This window comes from Rattus rattus, chromosome 16 (genome assembly GCF_011064425.1).
Source record: "Rattus rattus isolate New Zealand chromosome 16, Rrattus_CSIRO_v1, whole genome shotgun sequence".
In the NCBI taxonomy this organism is placed as follows: Eukaryota; Metazoa; Chordata; class Mammalia; order Rodentia; family Muridae; genus Rattus; species Rattus rattus.
The window spans coordinates 3,069,996-3,091,234 of record NC_046169.1 but is presented as its reverse complement, the minus strand read 5'-3'; the positions used below and the strand labels follow the sequence as shown (position 1 = coordinate 3,091,234).

At 38.5% G+C, this 21,239-nt stretch overlaps 1 pseudogene; it reads right to left on the bottom strand.

The window, feature by feature from the left end:
* LOC116885848 overlaps positions 1 to 21,239 on the bottom strand; it is a 147,503-nt pseudogene that overhangs the window by 53,425 nt on the left and 72,839 nt on the right.

Below are 21,239 nucleotides of genomic sequence, written 5' to 3'. Positions count from 1 at the left end.
ACTATGCTCATAGGAGACTTCATAATGGCCAGAAATTGAAAACAATGGGGACATCCCTCAACCTAAGAATGGATAAAGAGAATATGGTTCATGTGTACAATGAAATACTATACAGTTATTTAGAAAAAGGTTGTAAAGTTTGTAGGCAAATGAATGGAACTAGAAAATATCCTCCTGAGTGGGGTAACCCAGACCCAAAGACATGCATTGTATGAATTCACTGATAAGTGGATATTAGTTAAAATGAACAGAATGCCCATGATATACCCCACAACCCCAAAGGAGTTAATAACAAGGGAGGCCCAAGAGAGAATGCTTGAATCTCACTTAAATGGGGAACAAAATATTCATAAGAGGCAGAGTGAGTGAGGGATCTGAATATGAGAGTGAATGGGGAGGATGATGGGTGTAGAATCAGGTGTGGGGAGACACAGGAGAGAGGTCTAGAGGACCAGAGATGTTGGGGGGTGTGAGGATAGTGGGAATCTGTAGGAAGGTCCAGAGATCTGGGATGGGGAGCCTCCCAGGAGTAAATATGGGTGACTGCAGCTGAGATGCCTAACAGCTGGGGGCATGGAACTTGAAGAGGCCACCTTCTGTACCAAGGCAGGATCTAGAGTAGAGACAAAACCACCCACAAAACTTTCTACCCAAAATTCATCCTATCTAAAAGAAATGCAGAGACAAAAACAGCAGAGACTGAATAAGCAGGGACAGACTGGACAGCCTTGTCTAGTGCCTGATTTTAGTGGGATTGCTTCAAGTTTCTCTCCATTTAGTTTAATGTTAGCTACTGGTTTGTTTGCTGTATATTGCTTTTTCTATGTTTAGGTATGGGCCTTGAATTCCTATTCTTTCCGGGACTTTTATCATGAAGGGGTGTTGAATTTTGTCAAATGCTTTCTCAGCATCTAATGAGATGATCATGTGGTTTTTTTTCTTAGAGTTTGTTTACATAGTGGATTACGTTGATGGATTTCCATATACTTAACCATCCCTTCATCCCTGGGATGAAACCTACTTGATCATGACAGATGATCATTTTTGATGTGTTCTTGGATGCAGTTTGCTAGAATCTTATTGAGTACTTTTGTGTTGATATTCATAAGGGAAATTGGTCTGAAGTTCTCTCTCTTTGTTGGGTCGTTGTGTGGTTTAGGTATAAGTGTAATTGTGGCTTCATAGAAGGAATTGGTTAGTGCTCCTTCTCACTCTCTCCCTACTTATTCAATATACTACTCAAAGTCCTAGCCAGAGCAATCAGACAACAAAAGGAAGTCAAAAGGATACAAATGTGAAAGGAAAAGTCAAATTAACACTATGTGCAGATGAAATGATAGTATACTTAAGTGACCACAAAAGTTCCACCAGAGAACTACTAAGCCTGATAACCAACTTCAGCAAAGTGGCTGGGTATGAAATTAACTCGAACGAATTGGGAGCCTTTCTCTACTCAAAGGATAAACAGGCTGAGAAAAAATTAGGGAAAAGACACACTTCATGATAGTCACAAATAATATAAAATACCTCATTGAGACTCGAACGAAGTGGGTGAAATATCCGTAGACCAAGAAATTTAAGTCCCTGAAGAAAGAAATTGAAGAAGATATCAGAAGATGGAAAGATCTTCCATGCCCATGGATTAGCAGGATTTATATAGTAAAAATGGAAATTTTGCCTAAGCCAATCTACAGATTAAATGCATTCCCCATCAAAATTCCAACTCAATTCTTCATAGAGTTGGAAAGATCAATTTGTAAATTCATTTGGAATAATAAAAACCCCAGAATAGTGAAAACTATCCTCAACAATAAAAGAACTTCTGGAGGAATCACCATCCCTGATACCTACATCAAGCAGTATTACAGAGAAACAGTGATAAAAAGTGTATGGTATTGGCACAGAGACAGGCAGATAGATCAATGGAGTGGAATTGAAGATCCAGTAGAATTGAACCCACACACCTATGGTCACTTCATCTTTGACAACATAATAAAAACCATCCAGTGGATAAAAGATAGCATTTTCAACAAATGGTAGAACAGCATGTAGAAGAATGAAAATTGACCAATTCTTATCACCTGTTCAAAGCTCAAGTCCAAGTGGATGAAGGACCTTCAGATAAAACCAGATACACTCAAACTAATAAAAGAAAATGTGGGGCAGAGCCTAGAACACATGGGCACTGGGGAAATTTTTCTGAACAAAGCACCAGTGGCTTATGCTCTAAGATCAAGAATCAACAAATGAGACTTTATAAAACTGCAAATCTTTAAGGCAAAGGACACTGTCATTAGGGCAAAATGCCAATCAACATATTGGGGAAAGATCTTTACCAATCCTACATCTGATAGAGGGCTAATATCCAATATATCCAAAGACCTCAAGAAGGTAGACTGCAGTGAGTCCAATAACCCTATTAAAAATTGGGTACAGAGCCAAACAAAGAATTCTTAGCTGAGGGATATCAAATGGCTGAGAAGTACCAAAAGAAATGTTCAACATTCTTAGTCATTGGGGAAATGCAAATGAAAACAACCCTGAGATTTCACTTCACACCAGTCAGAGTGGCTAAGATCAAAACTCAGGTGACAACAGATTCTGGCAAGGATGTGGAGAAAGAGGATTGCAAGCTGGCACAACCATTCTGGGAATAAGTTTGGAGGTTCCTCAGAAAATTGGACATTGCACTACATAAGGACCCAGCTAACCAATGCTGGGCATATACCCAAATGATACTCCAACATACGTCAAAGACACATGGTCCACTATGTTCATAGCAACTTTATTTATAATAGCCAGAAGCTAGAAAGAACAAGGATGTCCTTTGCCAGAGGAATGGATACAGAAAATATGGTATATCTACACAATGGAGTACTTACTATTCAGCTGTCAAAAACAATGACAGTATGAAATTCATGGACAAATGGATGGAATTAGAAAATTTCATCCTGAGTGAGGTAAACCAATCACAAACACACACACATGCTATGCACTCACTGATAAGTGGATATTAGCCCAAAAACTTGAATTTCCCAAGATACAATTCACAGATTACATGAAGCTCAAGAAGAAGGATGACCAAAGAGCAGATGGTTCAGTCCTCCTTAAAAGGGGGAATAAAAAAATTCATAGGAGGGGATATGGAGGCAAGGTTTGGAGCAGAGATTGAAGGAATGGCCATTCTGAGCATGTCCTAACTGGGGATCCAGCCCATATATATATATAAAGCCACCAAAACTAGACAATATTGATGAAGCCAAGAAAAACATGCTGACAGGAATCTAATATACCCATCTCCTGAGAGGCTCAGCCAGAGTGTGACAAATAAAGATCTGAATGCTAGCAGCAAACCATTGAACTGAGAATGGGGTCGCTGTTGGAAGGATTAAAAAAGGAGTGAAGGAGCTGAAGGGGCTTTCAACCCCATAAGAACAACAATATCAACCAATCAGAGATCCCAGGGACTAAATCCCCACCCAAAGACTAAACATGGGCAGACCCATAGCTCCAACTGCAGATGTAGCAGAGCATGGCCTTGTATGGGCACCAATGGGAGAAGCCCTTGGTCCTGCCAAGTGACCAAGTGAAGGATCCCCTGTGTGGGGGAATGTAAGGGTGAGGAGGTGGCAAGGGGGGTTGGAGTGGGCAAATACCCTCATAGAAGGACGGAGGGGAATGAGATAGGGGGCTTATGGCCAGGAAACCAGGAAAGGGAATAACATTTGAAATGTAAAGAAAAATTATCTGGAAACAAAAAGACAGCAGAGCCTGAAGGAATGACCAACCAGTACCTGGTCCAACTTGAAACCCATCCCATGTGCAAGCAACAATCCCTGACACTATTAATAATACTTTGTTATGCTTGCAGATAGGACCCTATCATAACTCTGAGCGACTATATGCAGCAGGTGACTGAAACTATTGTAGACACCCACTGCCAAATTTTGAATGTATGTCATGAATTCTTATGAAAGATTTAAGGGAATGATTGAAGTCCCTGAAGGGGATAGAAACTCCATAGGGAACCCAACAGAGTCAACAAACATGGACACCGTGGAGCTCTTAGAGACTGAGCCACTGATTGTGCACCATATACAGACTTGTCCAATGCCCCCAGCTCATATGAAGTAGTGTCCATGTGGGCCCTCCACAACTGGAGCAGAGGCTCTCCTTAAAGCTATAGACTGACTATAGTATCAATTCTTGAACAAGGCTACCTTGTCCGGCTTCAGTGAGAAAAAATGTACCTAATCATGTAGATACTTGATGGGCCAGGATGTGGGGATACTGAAGGTGGTCCACATCCTCTCAGGGTATATGAGGAGGGGAGATGGAGGGAGGGACTCTGTCAGGTAGAATTAGAAGTGGGACAGCATTTGAAACATGAATAAATAAATAAATAAATAAATAAATAAATAAATACATAAATAAGTAAATCTGACAATGAATCAACAAAACAAAATAAAAAAAAATTACAGACAACTGAGGAACTGTAGGAGCAGGGTGTGGGGTTTTCCTCTCCAGGGAAGAGCACACCAATTGGTTGTCCAGTATCAGACGGTGAACTTTGAAACAATACTTAAAAGTAGCATTACCTGGACTGAGAAGTTAATAGTTTGGAAAAATATACATATGTATTTATATACATACATTCATACAGTTTTTATTAATGAAATAAGAGACCATGGGAGAGCAGGAAAGGTATATGGGAACATTGGAGGTAGAAGTGGAAGGGAGGAATATATTTATATTATCATGTCAAATGTAGTACAAAGAGTAGTGGAGAATATATCTAAGAGAACACAGTCACCAGGAAGCCTTACATAAAATAAAATACACACAAAAAATAAGAATAGAATGGGGGAAGTACAAAATTAAAAATTGAAGAATATATCAATCAGAGCAGATGTGCAGTTGGGTGGGATAGCACACATCTTTAACCCATGCCCTTGTAAGGCAGGGCCAAGTGGATCTCTGAATTTGAGGCCAGCCTGGTCTATACAGTGACCAACCAACAAACAAAACAATTGCACAACACTCATCAAAGAAGCACAGAAAGAGTAAGACGATTAATGATTGTTACACCACCACAATCTCAGAACTTTTCAATACTACAAATAAAATATAATAAAAAAGATTAAGTGTCAGAAAATATTTCAGAGCCCTACATTTAAAAGACTAAATGGAACATCAATGGACTCAATTCCCCAATAAAAAGACATAGACTAAGAGGCTGAATATGTATACAGGACCCAACATTTTATTGCATATAGTAAATATACTTCAGTGACAAAAACAGACACTATTGCTAGAAAATATTTTCCAAGCAAACAGTCCCAAGAAACAGCCACTCTAATATCGAATAAAATTAACTTTCAACCAAAAGATATCCAAAAAGATAAAGAAGGACACTTTATCCTAAACAAAGGAAAAGTCTACCAAGATGAATTCTCAATTCTGAACATCTATGCTCCAAATGCAAGGGCACGGACATTCATAAAAATCTTTATTATAGCTCAAAGACCACATTTCTCCTCACATAATCATAGTGGGAGACTTCAACATCCCACTCTTATTAATGAACAGATAAAGGAAACAGAAACTAAACAGATACACAGTAAAACTTACAGAAGTTATGAATGGAATGGATTTAACAGACATCTATAGAACATTTCATTCTAAAACAAAAGAATATACCTTCTTCTCAGCACCTCATGGTATCTTCTCCCAAATTGACCATATAATTGTTCACAAAACAGGCCTCAACAGATACAAGAAGGCTGAAATAATCACATGCATCCTATCAGATCACCATGAACTAAGGCTAGTCTTCAATAACAACAAAACAACAAAAAGCCCACAGATACATGGAAGCAGAACAATGCTCTACTCAATGATAACTTGGTCAAGAAGAAATAAAGAAATCAAAGACTTTTTGGAATTTAAAGAAAATGAAGGCACAGCATACCAAAACGTATGGGGCACAATGAAAGCAGTACTAAGGGGGAAATCATAGCTATCAGTGCTTCCAAAAAGAAACTGGAGAGAGCATACACTAGTAGCTTGACAGCACACATGAAAGCTCTAGAATAAAAGGAAGCAAATACACTCAAGAAGAGTAGACAGCAGGAAATAATGAAACTCAGAGCTGAAGTGAACCAAGTAGGAACAAAAAGAACTATACAAATAATCAACAAAATCAGGAACTGGTTCTTTGAGAAAATCAATAAGATAGACAAACCCTTAGCCAGACTAACCAGAAGGCACAGAGAGAGTATCCAAATTAACAAAATCAGAAATGAAAACGGAGACATAACAACAGAAATGGAGGAAATTTTAACAGTCACCAGATCCTAGTACAAAAATCTATACTCAACAAAACTAGAAAATCTGGATGAAATGAACACTTTTCTAGGCAGATACCAGGTACCAAAGTTAAATTAAGATCAGATAAATGATCCAAACAGTCCCATAATTCCTAAAGAGAGAAAAAGTCATTAAATCTTATGAAAATGATGGAATCCTTTAAAGAAGAATGAATAGATTACTTAAAGAAATACAGGAGAACACAATCAAACAGGTGAAGAAAATAAATAAAACTGTTCAAACATGAAAACAGAAATAGAAGCAATAAAGAAAACACAAACTTAGTGAATCCTGGAGATAGAAAACTGAGGTAAAAGAATAGGAGCTACAGAAACAGGCATTATCAACAGAATGAATATAATAAATGAAAGAAGAGAATCTCAGTCTTAGAAAATACAATAGAACAAACCCATATATCAGTTAAAAAATTAACCCTAAAGTGTTCCTGATATAAAACTTCCAGAAAGCTTGAGAAACTATGAAAATACTAAATCTAAGAATGATAGGGATAGAAAGAGAAAATTCCTAGCTGCAAGTTCAAGATTTTTTTCAACAAAATTGTAGAATTAAATTTCCCCAACCTAAAGAAGGAAATTTCTATAAACACACACGATGGACCAAAAAATGTCTTTGCACCGTATAATAATCAAAACACTAAATCTGTAGAATGAAGAAAGAATATTAACAGGGGCAAGGAAAAAGCCCAAGTAACATACAAAGGCACCTATAAGAATAACACCCAAGTTTTCAAATGAGACTCCAAAATCCTTATGAGCCTGGACAGATGTCTTGCAATCTCTAAAAGACCATACATGCCAGCTCAGACTGTTATACACAGCAAAAGATTCAATCATCGTAATGGAGAAAACATTATATGACAAAACTAAATTTAAATGCTATCCATGCACAAATTCAGCCCTACACAACATACCAGAATACCTTCCTGTTTTCCAGTCCATAAGCCCCCATTCCCTCCCCTCCCAATACGGGTATTCCCCGTATATATCCCCCTTAATCCCCTCCACATATCCCCCTGCACTGTGTTGCGTATTGGTTTGGTCCACATAGCGTTGTTGAGCTCAACTTGTGGTAATACAACTATTGAGATAATCTCATATATGAAGTGCTTGCGAGACTCAGACAGCATCTTGCAACTTCCATGAGCAGTTGGTGAGTCTTATGTTTTCTTCAGGATTGAACTTCTGGTTTGTGCCTGGGGTCTGCCTACCTAGAGTACTGTTCTGCAGCTGCCGAGTCCTACCTGGTGTTTGCTATGGTACTGAAATGCTGAGAAAGAAGATCAAGCTCACCCCAACGAACTATTGCTCAACAGGCTCACTTCATATATATCCTAATAACTTTTCTCTTCCTCTACTTCTGCTAGCTGGTGGGCTAGAAGAGAGGTTGAACCCCTATTAAAAGTAGGTTGCAAAATATTTATGCCTACAAACTCCCCTTCATGTTAAAAGGCTTGGAGAGCTCAGAGACACAAGGCAATATGTAGTAAGCTAATAGTCAACATAAAATTAAATGGAGAGAGACTTTAAGTGATTCATTAAAATTGGGGACATTACAAGGCTGTACACTCTTTATGTAGCACTTGAAGTTTTAGCTAGAGAATAAGACAACTAAAAGATATCAAGAGTATACAAATTGGAAAGGAAGAAGTCAAAGTATTACTATTCACATGTACTATAATAGTATACATAAATGACCACAAATATTTTACTAGGGAACTACTATACCTAAACAACACCTTTAGCTAAATGTCTAAACACAAAAAATATCTAAAAAATCAATACCCTCATTTATACAAACAATGAATGAGCTGAGAAAGAAATTAGGAAAACAATACCCTTTGCAACAGCCACAAATGATATAAAATATCTTGGTGTATTTATAACCAAGCAAGTGAAAGATGTATATGAGAAGAACTTCACGTCTAGAAGAAGGAAATTGAGCCGGATATCAGAAGATGGAAAGATCTCTCATGCTCATGCATTGGTAGGATTAACATAGTAAAAATGACCATCAAACAAAAAAGTAATCTACAAATTAATGAAATTTGCATAAAATTACAACACAATTCTTTAAAGACCTTAAAATGCCAATTCTCAATTTCATATGGCAAAACAAAAAACCCAAGATAGATAAAACAATCCTGTACAATAAAAGATCTGGAGATATCACATATGATTTCAAGCCGTACAGATTAAAGCTGTACTGTTTCAAGAGAAACAGTAAAACAAACAACATGGTATTCGCATAAAAACAGACAGTTTGACCAATGTAGTAGAATTGATGACCTAGAAATAAACCCATACATCTATGGACACTTGATTTTTTGATAAAGAAGCCCAAGATGTACTAGGGAAAAAAGAAGGCATCTTCAACAAATGTTGGATTAATTCTATATCTGCATGTAGAATAATCCAATGAGATTCATATTGATCACCCTGCACAGAATTCAAGCACAAGTGAGTCAAGGACCTCAACATAAATCAAGTTGTACTAAATCTAAGAGAAGAAAAGTGTGTCTTGAAGATATTGGCAAGAGAGACAGCTTCCTCAACAGAACACCAATAGCCCAGGCACTAAGATCAAGAATTCTTCTGTTACAGCAAAGGATGTTGTCAGTAGAATGATGCCAGCCTACAGAATGGGAGAAAAACTTTTATGAGTCCTACATCTGACAGAGGGTTGATATTCAAAAATATATGAAAACCTGAAGAGAATGAATACCAAACCAAATCAACCAATTTAAAATGGGGTACGGAAACCAATCAGAATACTCTCAACAGACTAATCTCTAAAACCCAAGAAGCACTATGAAATGCTCAACATCCTTAGTCATCAGGAAAATGCAAATCAGAGCAACTCAGAGTCAATCATACAGATGTCAGAATGGCTGATTTTAAAAACTCAAGTGACAGCTCAAGCTGGTGAGGATGCAGAGCAAAGAGAATACTACTACATTGCTGGTGGAAGTGCAAACTTGTACAGCCACTTTGGAAATCCATTTGGCAGCTTCTTAGAAACTGGAGTAAACGTCTACCTGAAGACTTAGCTATGCCATTACAGGGAATATACACAAAAGATACTCCTTGGTAACAAGGACACTTTCTCAACTATGTTCATAGAAGGTTTATTTGTAACAGCCAGAAACCAGAAGCAATTTAGATGTCACTCAACTGAAGAATGAATAAAGAAAATCTAGTACCTTTACACAATGAAATACAATTTTGCTATTAAAAACAGGGATGTCATAATTTGCAGACAAATGGGTGAAACTAGAAAAGACCATTCTTAATGAGGCACTCCAGATGCAGAAAGGCTCCCATTGTATGAACTAACTTATAAGCCATCAAATGCAAAATAGCTATGCTAGAATCCATAGACACAAAAAAGCTAAACAACAAGGAAACCTAAGGGGAGTGGTGTGGTTGAATCTCACTGAGAACAGGAAATACCATAGAGATTGGGTGGATTGAGGGAACTTGGTAGGAGACAGGGAGGGGAGGGTAACAGGAGGAATCAACTGTGGGGAGAAGATAGGTAGAGAAGACTAGGACAGGGTGCTGGTATTTGTAGTGAAGTGTGGGGACATCCCTGGAAGGAGCAAAAACCTAGGAGAAAGGGAACCCCAACAATCTATGAGCATGAGCCTAGCCAAGGCTTTCAGCAGTAATGGATATGGAACATGAAATAGCTACTCCCTGTAGCCAATGAAGACTTCCAATGGAGGAATGGGGCACCAACCCAGCCAGAAAACCTCCAACCCACAACTTGTCCTGCCTACATGATGTGCAGAGATAAACTTGGAGCAAAATATAAGGGAATGGCCAACTAATGATTGTTACAACTTGGGTCCCATGTCATGAGAGAGAGCCCACCCACGACAATATTAAGGATATTCTGGTATATTTATGGACAGGACCCTAACATAACTGTCATCAGAGAGGATTCACCCAGCAGCTGATTGATAGAAACAGAAGCAGAGACCCTTAGTCTAGCATTAGCTAGAGCTCAGGGGATCTTGTGGAAAAGAGAAAGAAAGGATTGGAAAGGATTGAAGGAGCCAGAGAGGTCAAGGGCACCAGCAACTAAAAAGCATAAGTGGAACAGACCTAGGAGACCTATACATATGTAACAGATGTGCAGCTTTGTCTTCATGTGGGTCTTCTACAACTGGATCAGAGTCTGTCTGTGACTCTGTTGCCTGCTTTTTAATTCCTTTCCCCTAACTCGGCTGTTTTGTGTAGACTTAAGACTAAAAGATGTGCTTAGTCCTACTACAACTTGATAGGCTCAGGCAGATTGATGTGTGTGGGAGTTTTCTCCTTCTCTGAGGAGTAAGGAATAGGGAGATAGGAAGAGGCAGGCATTGGGAAGAGAGTAGGGAGAGAAGTTTGGTCTGGATGCAAAGTAAATTAATTACTGAAAAAAGTTACAGAAAGAAAATGACATGTGTTTCAAAGACCTATACTGGATATGATAGAGACTTAGGGAAAATCAAGTATTCTTCTAAAGGAACATACAAATAAAATGACTCCTAATAACACTGTGCCATACAAGAGATTAGTGCCTCACTTAATCATCATCAGAGAAACTTCCAGTGGATTGGACCACAGAGACCTATGATTAGACTATGTGAAAGGGTGAGAAAATTTGGAACACTCAGTTCTAAATAGGATATCTTCATCACATCCCTTCCCTCAAGGTCTGGGGAACTTTGTGCAAGAGGAAGTAGAGCAGTATCTCCAGACAAATTAGAACTGATGAACATAAGAAATCGCACTGTGTCAGCATGTTCAGGGACTGAATAGGTTCAAGCCAAACAGAGTTTCAGTGCTGAGAGCAAAAACTGGACCAAGATCCTATCTCCAACTGACATCTGTAACTTAGTTTTACATAATGAAGTCTCCTTCTGTATATTAACCATTTAATGATAGCCTCAATGTCAAGCTGTAGATGGACAATAGAATTGTTCCAGACTTTTGACTTCTATTGCTTTGTTTAACCATTTATTTTGTCTCATTGGTTTTTGTTCATGTATTATGGTTTCTGACTTTGATTTCGTTCCTGTGTGCTTTGTTTGCCTGGTATGTTTCTTGTTATATTTCTTTTTTAAAAAAAATCTGTTTTTTTCCCATTCGTTTGGACTTCTTATGGATTTTTTTTTCTTTCAGTGTGTTTTGACTATGGTTTCCCCTTGTCCAGCTCTCACTAATTCCTGTCCCTTTCTTCTCCCATCTGAATATCCCCTTTCTGTCTTCATTAGTAAACAAAAAGTGTCTAAGGAATAATAATAATGATGAATAATGATACAAAATTAAATAAAAGGAAACAAAAATTTAAAATAACACAAACAGAAGAAAAAAGCCAAATATAAAGCACATGAAACGACCCCCCCTCCCCACAGACACACACACTGACACTCATACATATTCATGATGGCAGACAGGATTCTCATAAAAACACAAAAAAAACCCCATATGGTAACATTAAAAAAATGTCCTGACACAACATTAAGAGACAATGAACTTCCAAAGATGCCACAAAGTATTTTTTGTTGGCTTTCTACTGCTGGGAATGCATAGACATTCATTTTCACCTGATGGGTGTTTAGCAAGGTGAGATGAGCTGTCTGATGCATTGGCATGACTTTTGTAGCAGTAGGCTGCAAGAGCCAAGAGAGACAGAGTCAAAGCAGGCATCAGGTGACAGTTGCCAGAGTACATGTGCCAAGAAGACATATGGTTGAGCAGATGGAAGAGAATCAACTGCAGAGGTGATTCCATTCTTTTAGGTTAGGATACCAACAGCCCAGTCCAATAATAAACAACAAACGTGAATCAGTAGCAGTAGCTCAATCCAGCAGAAACTGAAAGGCTCCACCAAATCAGCAGATAAGGCAAGAATCAAATACCATGTGAAGTTCTTTGCCGCATTACTCTCTATGAAATAAAAACCCGTGAAGAGCAGGAAAAACCAACAAATATCAGTGAAGACCAGTGAAGACCAGCAAAGACCAGTAAAGATCGGTGAAAACCAGTATAGACCAGCAAAGACCAGTGAAGACAAGTCATGTATTGACTCAGATATACTACTTTGTTCTTTGGAGTACAGATATACTCCAAAGAGTTTAACGTGAAAGTTGATCCGAATTCCTTCTTGTGTGCATGCTAAACAATTGAAATGGGAAATACAGTGGATTCTAAGCTAGAGAACACAAGAGTGTAAACTGTACAATTAAAGATGACATGTTCATTGGTGAAAGTTAGGCATTGAATTCTCCCACTTTACAAATGTTGGTGTCCTTGTGTTTGAAACATAGATGTTAAGAATTGACATATCACTTTTGTGGATTTTTTTCCTTTGATAACTATACCCTTCTCTTTCAGTTAATTTTGGCTTGAAGTGTCTTTTTATTGTTACATTTCCCTTCATAATTAAGTTACAGATTTACATTTACTAAAGGAAGCCTGATTATTCATAGGCTAGCATATTCAAGGTGACATAAATCACAACAATGCTTTTTTCCTCTTGAAAAGCATTTGAGGTTTGGGAACATCATTAAACCTAACTATTTTCCAGGAATTTGTGACAGCCAAAGGCATTTCTGTGTTTCTTTTCACATTTATTGTAATTCCACACTTCCTTCTTGAGAAATGACAGCCTTAGCTGTTCCCATGCCTGTGCCCACAAATTCATTATGTCTTACCATGAGCTTAATTCAAACCCAACATTCTAAGTTTGGGTATGTTGTGTATTCATTTGCATTGCAATCTAAAAGCTCCTTAATTTCTTTCTTTTTGACTCATTGCTTCATTCAGTGGAGAGTTTTCAGTTTCTGTGAGTGTGTAAGGTCTCTGGTTTTATTTATTTCTGTTATTGTTGATATTTAGGTAGATAGGATGCAGGATATAAGAGTTTATTTCCATTTTTACCATTTATTGAGACTTGCTATTAGACTGAGAATGTCTTTTTGAAGTGTCATGAAGTCTTGAAAAGAAGATATATTCTTTTCTGTTTGGTTGGAATGTTCTACAGATATCTGTTAGGTTCACTTGGTTTATAACATATTTTAGCTTTAGTATTTCTATATGTAGTTTTTGACTAGATGACCTGTTCATTGGTGAAAGTGAGACATTAAATTCTCCACCAACTCATCACTCACTGAACTCTATCACTTTTCTTTCTGTTCAAAAAAGAAGAAAACAAACCAGAAAAGAAATACCCAACACACACACACACACACACACACACACACACACACAAACACACACATACACACACCAGCAAAACACCAATACGACAATAAGTGCCCAAACAATGAAATATGTATAAAATTAATTTTTAAAAAAAATCTATGTAAGTAGCACTGAGTTTCCTGGGTTTAGGGCCTGCCCTGAAGTGAGCCTCCACTGGAAGAAACTACTTTGTTCTTTATGAGAGTGTGTCTATTGCAGATAGCTTCTTTGGTTAGGGGTAGTGCAAACAAGAAATTATTACATGTAGTACAAAGTGTTACCGTGATACCCAACTCACCTCTGTAATTTCGGTGGGCCATTCTATTGTGTCCTCAGATAAAGATAATTGTTGACCAAGTGGACCATAAGGGGAAAATTGTCCAACTTTCACCTTAAGTTGAAGACCTTCTGGAAAGTTCCAGTAGTTGAGAATATCATACTCTGCATTCAATTTCATTTTCTCATCCAAACTCACTTGTTCTCCAGCGGGATTAGTAAACTGCACATTCTTCAGAAAAGGGTGCAGCTAAAAAGGATAGATATGCAATACCTTATGATTAAGTTAGTACAGGGGTGAAGACAAATACTCAAGAGTTAGTGAAAGTCTCTTATTATGTATATCTTTGAAGCATAAGGCAAATTTAAACAGGTATATAAAACATAGGACAAATGGCAGCATATGTGTCACTAATTGTGTAACATTTCTGAAAATGTCAGTCCTATAGAAAGTTCTGAATCATCTACAAAATACTTAGTAAATGAATGAAAGTCAGGTAATTGTCAGTTTGTCTAAGAAAAGTTAGCCCATCCATTTATTTTCAGAATTAACCTGTCTTGTATTCATTTCTGTTGCTTTGATAAAGAGCTTACAGGTTACAGTCCTGAAGACTGTGGAAGGCCAAAACAAGAAATCAAGGCAGGAACCTGGAGGGAGGAAATAAAGCAGAGACTGTGGAGGAATGTGCTCCTTGAATTGCTTCCATGGCTTACTCAGTGTTCATTCTTATGCAACTCAGGAAAACTTGACTCGGGATGGCACTCGTTAATCATCAATCGTTAATCATCAATCGTTAATCAACAAAAAGACCCACAGACTTGCCCACAGGCTAATCTGATAGATACAATTATTCAGTTGACTTTACCCCTTCCCATGTAATTCGCATTTGTGTCAAATTGAAAAGACTAGCCATTACATTGCTCAGAGTAACAAGAGGCCTCAAACACATAAATGGTGATAGATGAAATTCTTTGAGTGTCATGAGTAGGCTTAACATCACTTAGACACATCAGTAAGTTTTCTTACAGTTGGTAGAGTCGCCTAGCATTAGTGAAATCCTGGGTTTGATCCCGGCTGTGCATAGACTGGGTATAGTTGTACATGTCTGCTATCTCAGCACTCAGGATGTAGAGGCAGGAGGATCAGAAGTTTGCTGTAGGTCTTGGCCGCGTAGTAAATGTGAAACCAGGAAATCTAAGCATATTACATTCTTCAAAAACAGCAATAATAAGAACAACAAAGAAATAGTTTTCCGAGATGCCAGAGGAAAACACCAAACGCCATCTGGAACCCTGGTGCACGGAGGCTCCCGGAAAGAGCGGCGCAGATCTTTCCGGTTGCTGCCACCGCAGAGAAGTCGTAGGCAGCACCCCACGAGTAAACTTGAGCCTCGGGACCACAGGTAAGACCAACTTTTCTGCTGCAAGACACCTGATTGGTGAACACCAAACACAGGCCTACAGGAACAGCTGAAGACCTGTAGATAGGAAAAACTACAAGCCCAAAAGCAGAACACTCAGCCCCCATAACTGGCTGAAAGAAAACAGGAAAACAGGTCTACAGCACTCCTGACACACAGGCTTATAGGACAGTCTAGCCACTGTCAGAAATAGCAGAACAAAGTAACACTAGAAATAATCTGATGGCGAGAGGCAAGCACAGGAACCCAAGAAACAGAAACCAAGACTACCTGGCATCATCGGAGCCCAATTCTCCCACCAAAGCACACAGGGAATATCCAAACACACAAGAAAAGCAAGATCTAGTTTCAAAATCATATTTGATCATGCTGCTGGAGGACTTCAAGAAAGACGTGAAGAACTCCCTTAGAGAACAAGTAGAAGCCTACAGAGAGGAATCGCAAAAATCCCTGAAAGAATTCCAGGAAATCATAATTAAACAAGTAGAAGCCCATAGAGAAGAGTCACAAAAATCCGTGAAAGAATTCCAGGAAATCATTAATAAACAAGTAGAAGCCCATAGAGAGGAGTCACAAAAATCCCTGAAAGAATTCCAGGAAAACACAATCAAACAGTTGAAGGAATTAAAAATGGAAATAGAAGCAATCAAGAAAGAACACATGGAAACAACCCTGGATATAGAAAACCAAAAGAAGAGACAAGGAGCTGTAGATACTAGCTTCACTAACAGAATACAAGAGATGGAAGAGAGAATCTCAGGAGCAGAAGATTCCATAGAAATCATTGACTCAACCGTCAAAGATAATGTAAAGCGGAAAAAACTACTGGTCCAAAACATACAGGAAATCCAGGACTCAATGAGAAGATCAAACAAAAGGATAATAGGTATAGAAGGGAGTGAAGACTCCCAGCTCAAAGGACCAGTAAATATCTTCAACAAAATCATAGAAGAAAACTTCCCTAACCTAAAAAAAGAGATACCCATGGACATACAAGAAGCCTACAGAACTCCAAATAGATTGGACCAGAAAAGAAACACATCCCGTCACATAATAGTCAAAACACCAAACGCACAAAATAAAGAAAGAATATTAAAAGCAGTAAGGGAAAAAGGTCAAGTAACATATAAAGGCAGACTTATCAGAATTACACCAGACTTTTTACAGAAACTATGAAAGCCAGAAGATCCTGGACAGATGTCATACAGACCCTAAGAGAACACAAATGCCAGCCCAGGTTACTGTATCCTGCAAAACTCTCAATTAACATAGATGGAGAAACCAAGATATTCCATGACAAAACCAAATTTACACAATATCTTTCTACAAATCCAGCACTACAAAGGATAATAAATGGTAAAGCCCAACATAAGGAGGCAAGCTATACCCTAGAAGAAGCAAGAAACTAATCGTCTTGGCAACAAAACAAAGAGAAGAAAAGCACAAAACATAACCTCACATCCAAATATGAATATAACAGGAAGCAATAATCACTATTCCTTAATATCTCAACATCAATGGCCTCAACTCCCCAATAAAAGACATAGATTAACAAACAGGATACGCAACGAGGACCCTGCATTCTGCTGCCTACAGGAAACACACCTCAGAGACAAAGACAGACACTACCTCAGAGTGAAAGGCTGGAAAACAACTTTCCAAGCAAATGGTCAGAAGAAGCAAGATGGAGTAGCCATTCTAATATCAAATAAAATCAATTTCCAACTAAAATTCATCAAAAAAGATAAGGAAGGACACTTCATATTCATCAAAGGAAAAATCCAGCAAGATGAACTCTCAATCCTAAATATCTATGCCCCAAATACAAGGGCACCTACATACGTAAAAGAAACCTTACTAAAACTCAAAACACACATTGCACCTCACACAATAATAGTAGGAGACTTCAACACCCCACTCTCATCAATGGACAGATCATGGAAACAGAAATTAAACAGAGACGTAGACAGACTAAGAGAAGTCATGAGCCAAATGGACTTAACAGATATTTACAGAACATTCTATCCTAAAGCAAAAGGATATACCTTCTTCTCAGCTCCTCATGGTACTTTCTCCAAAACTGACCATATAATTGGTCAAAAAACGGGCCTCAACAGGTACAGAAAGATAGAAATAATCCCATGCGTGCTATCGGACCACCACGGCCTAAAGCTGGTCTTCAATAACAATAAGGGAAGAATGCCCACATATACGTGGAAATTGAACAGTGCTCTACTCAATGATAACCTGGTCAAGGAAGAAATAAAGAAAGAAATTAAAGACTTTTTAGAATTTAATGAAAATGAAGATACAACATACCCAAACTTATGGGACACAATGAAAGCTGTGCTAAGAGGAAAACTCATAGCGCTGAGTGCCTGCAGAAAGAAACAGGAAAGAGCATATGTCACCAGCTTGACAGCACACCTAAAAGCTCTAGAACAAAAAAAAGCAAATACACCCAGCGAGGAGTAGAAGGCAGGAAATAATCAAACTCAGAGCTGAAATCAACCAAGTAGAAACAAAAAGGACCATAGAAAGAATCAACAGAACCAAAAGTTGGTTCTTTGAGAAAATCAACAAGATAGATAAACCCTTAGCCAGACTAACGAGAGGACACAGAGAGAGTGTCCAAATTAACAAAATCAGAAATGAAAAGGGAGACATAACTACAGATTCAGAGGAAATTAAAAAAATCATCAGATCTTACTATAAAAGCCTATATTCAACAAAACTTGAAAATCTGCAGGAAATGGACAATTTCTAGACAGATACCAGGTACCCGAAGTTAAATCAGGAACAGATAAACCAGTTAAACAACCCCATAACTCCTAAGGAAATAGAAGCAGTCATTAAAGGTCTCCCAACCAAAAAGAGCCCAGGTCCAGATGGTTTAGTGCAGAATTCTATCAGACCTTCATAGAAGACCTCATACCAATATTATCCAAACTATTCCACAAAATTGAAACAGATGGAGCACTACCAATTCCTTCTATGAAGCCACAATTACTCTTATACCTAAACCACAAAAAGACCCAACAAAAAAGAAAGAGAACTTCAGACCAATTTCCCTTATGAATATCGACACAAAAATACTCAATAAAATTCTGGCAAACCGAATCCAAGAGCACATCAAAACAATCATCCACCATGATCAAGTAGGCTTCATCCCAGGCATGCAGAGATGGTTTAATATACGGAAAACCAGCAACGTGATCCATTATATAAACAAACTGAAAGAACAAAACCACATTATCATCTTATTAGATGCTGAGAAAGCATTTGACAAAATTCAACACCCCTTCATGATAAAAGTCCTGGAAAGAGTAGGAATTCAAGGCCCATACCTAAACATAGTAAAAGTCATATACAGCAAACCAGTGGCTAACATTAAACTAAATGGAGAGAAACTTGAAGCAATCCCACTAAAATCAGGGACTAGACAGGGCTGCCCACTCTCTCCCTACTTATTCAATATAGTTCTTGAAGTTCTAGCCAGAGCAATCAGACAACAAAAGGAGGTCAAGGGGATACAGATTGGAAAAGAAGAAGCCAAAATATCACTATTTGCAGATGATATGATAGTATATTTAAGTGATCCCAAAAGTTCCACCAGAGAAATACTAAAGCTGATAGACAACTTCAGCAAAGTGGCTGGGTATAAAATTAACTCAAATAAATCAGTAGCCTTCCTCTACACAAAAGAGAAACAAGCCGAGAAAGAAATTAGGGAAACGGCACCCTTCATAATAAACCCAAATAATATAAAGTACCTCAGTGTGACTTTAACTAAGCAAGTAAAAGATTTGTACAACAAGAACTTCAAGACTCTGAAGAAAGAAATTGAAGAAGACCTCAGAAGATGGAAAGATCTCCCATGCTCATGGATTGGCAGGATTAATATAGTAAAAATGGCCATTTACCAAAAGCAATCTACAGATTCAATGCAATCCCCATCAAAATACCAATCCAATTCTTCAAAGAGTTAGACAGAACAATTTGCAAATTCATCTGGAATAACAAAAAACCCAGGATAGCTAAAACTATCCTCAACAATAAAAGGACTTCAGGGGGAATCACTATCCCTGAACTCAAGCAGTATTACAGAGCAATAGTGATAAAAACTGCATGGTATTGGTACAGAGACAGACAGATAGACCAATGGAATAGAATTGAAGACCCAGAAATGAACCCACACACCTATGGTCACTTGATTTTTTTTTGACAAAGGAGCCAAAACCATCAAATGGAAAAAAAGATAGCATTTTCAGCAAATGGTGCTGGTTCAACTGGAGGTCAACATGTAGAAGAATGCAGATCGATCCATGCTTATCACCCTGTACAAAGCTTAAGTCCAAGTGGATCAAGGACCTCCACATCAAACCAGACACACTCAAACTAATAGAAGAAAAACTAGGGAAGCATCTGGAACACATGGGCACTGGAAAAAATTTCCTGAACAAAACACCAATGGCTTATGCTCTAAGATCAAGAATCGACAAATGGGATCTCATAAAACTACAAAGCTTCTGTAAGGCAAAGGACACTGTGGTTAGGACAAAAGCGGCAACCAACAGATTGGGAAAAGATCTTTACCAATCCTACAACAGATAGAGGCCTTATATCCAAAATATACAAAGAACTCAAAAAGTTAGACCGCAGGGAGACAAATAACCCTATTAAAAAATGGGGTTCAGAGCTAAACAAAGAATTCACAGCTGAGGAATGCCGAATGGCTGAGAAACACCTAAAGAAATGTTCAACATCTTTAGTCATCAGGGAAATGCAAATCAAAACAACCCTGAGATTTCACCTCACACCAGTGAGAATGGCAAAGATCAAAAACTCAGGTGACAGCAGATGCTGGGGAGGATGTGGAGAAAGAGGAACACTCCTCCATTGTTGGTGGGATTGCAGACTGGTACAACCATTCTGGAAATCAGTCTGGAGGTTCCTCAGAAAATTGGACATTGAACTACCTGAGGATCCAGCTATACCTCTCTTGGGCATATACCCAAAAGATGCCCCAACATATAAAAAAGACACGTGCTCCACTATGTTCATCGCAGCCTTATTTATAATAGCCAGAAGCTGGAAAGAACCCAGATGCCCTTCAACAGAGGAATGGATACAGAAAATGTGGTACATCTACACAATGGAATATTACACAGCTATCAAAAACAATGACTTTATGAAATTCATAGGCAAATGGTCGGAACTGGAAAATATCATCCTGAGTGAGGTAACCCAATCACAGAAAAACACACACGGTATGCACTCATTGATAAGTGGCTATTAGCCCAAATGCTTGAATTACCCTAGATCCCTAGAACAAATGAAAGTCAAGACAGATGATCAAAATGTGAATGCTTCACTCCTTCTTTAAAAGGGGAACAAGAATACCCTTGGCAGGGAATAGAGAGGCAAAAATTAAAACAGACACAGAAGGAACACCCATTCATAGCCTGCCCCACATGTGGCCCATGCATATACAGCCATCCAATTAGACAAGATGGATGAAGCAAAGAAGTGCAGGCCGATAGGAGCCGGATGTAGATCTCTCCCGAGAGACACAGCCAGAATACAGCAAACACAGAGGCGTATGCCAGCAGCAAACCACTGAACTGAGAATAGGACCCTGTTGAAGGAATCAGAGAAAGAACTGGAAGAGCTTGAAAGGGCTTGAGACCCCATATGTACAACAATGCCAAGCAACCAGAGCTTCCAGGGACTAAGCCACTACCTAAAGACTATACATGGACTGACCCTGGACTCTGAACTCATAGGTAGCAATGAATATCCTAGTAAGAGCACCAGTGGAAGGGGAAGCCCTGGGTCCTGCTAAGACTGAACCCCCAGTGAACTAGATTGTTGGGGGGAGGGCGGCAAGCGGGGGAAGGATGGGGAGAGGAATACCCAT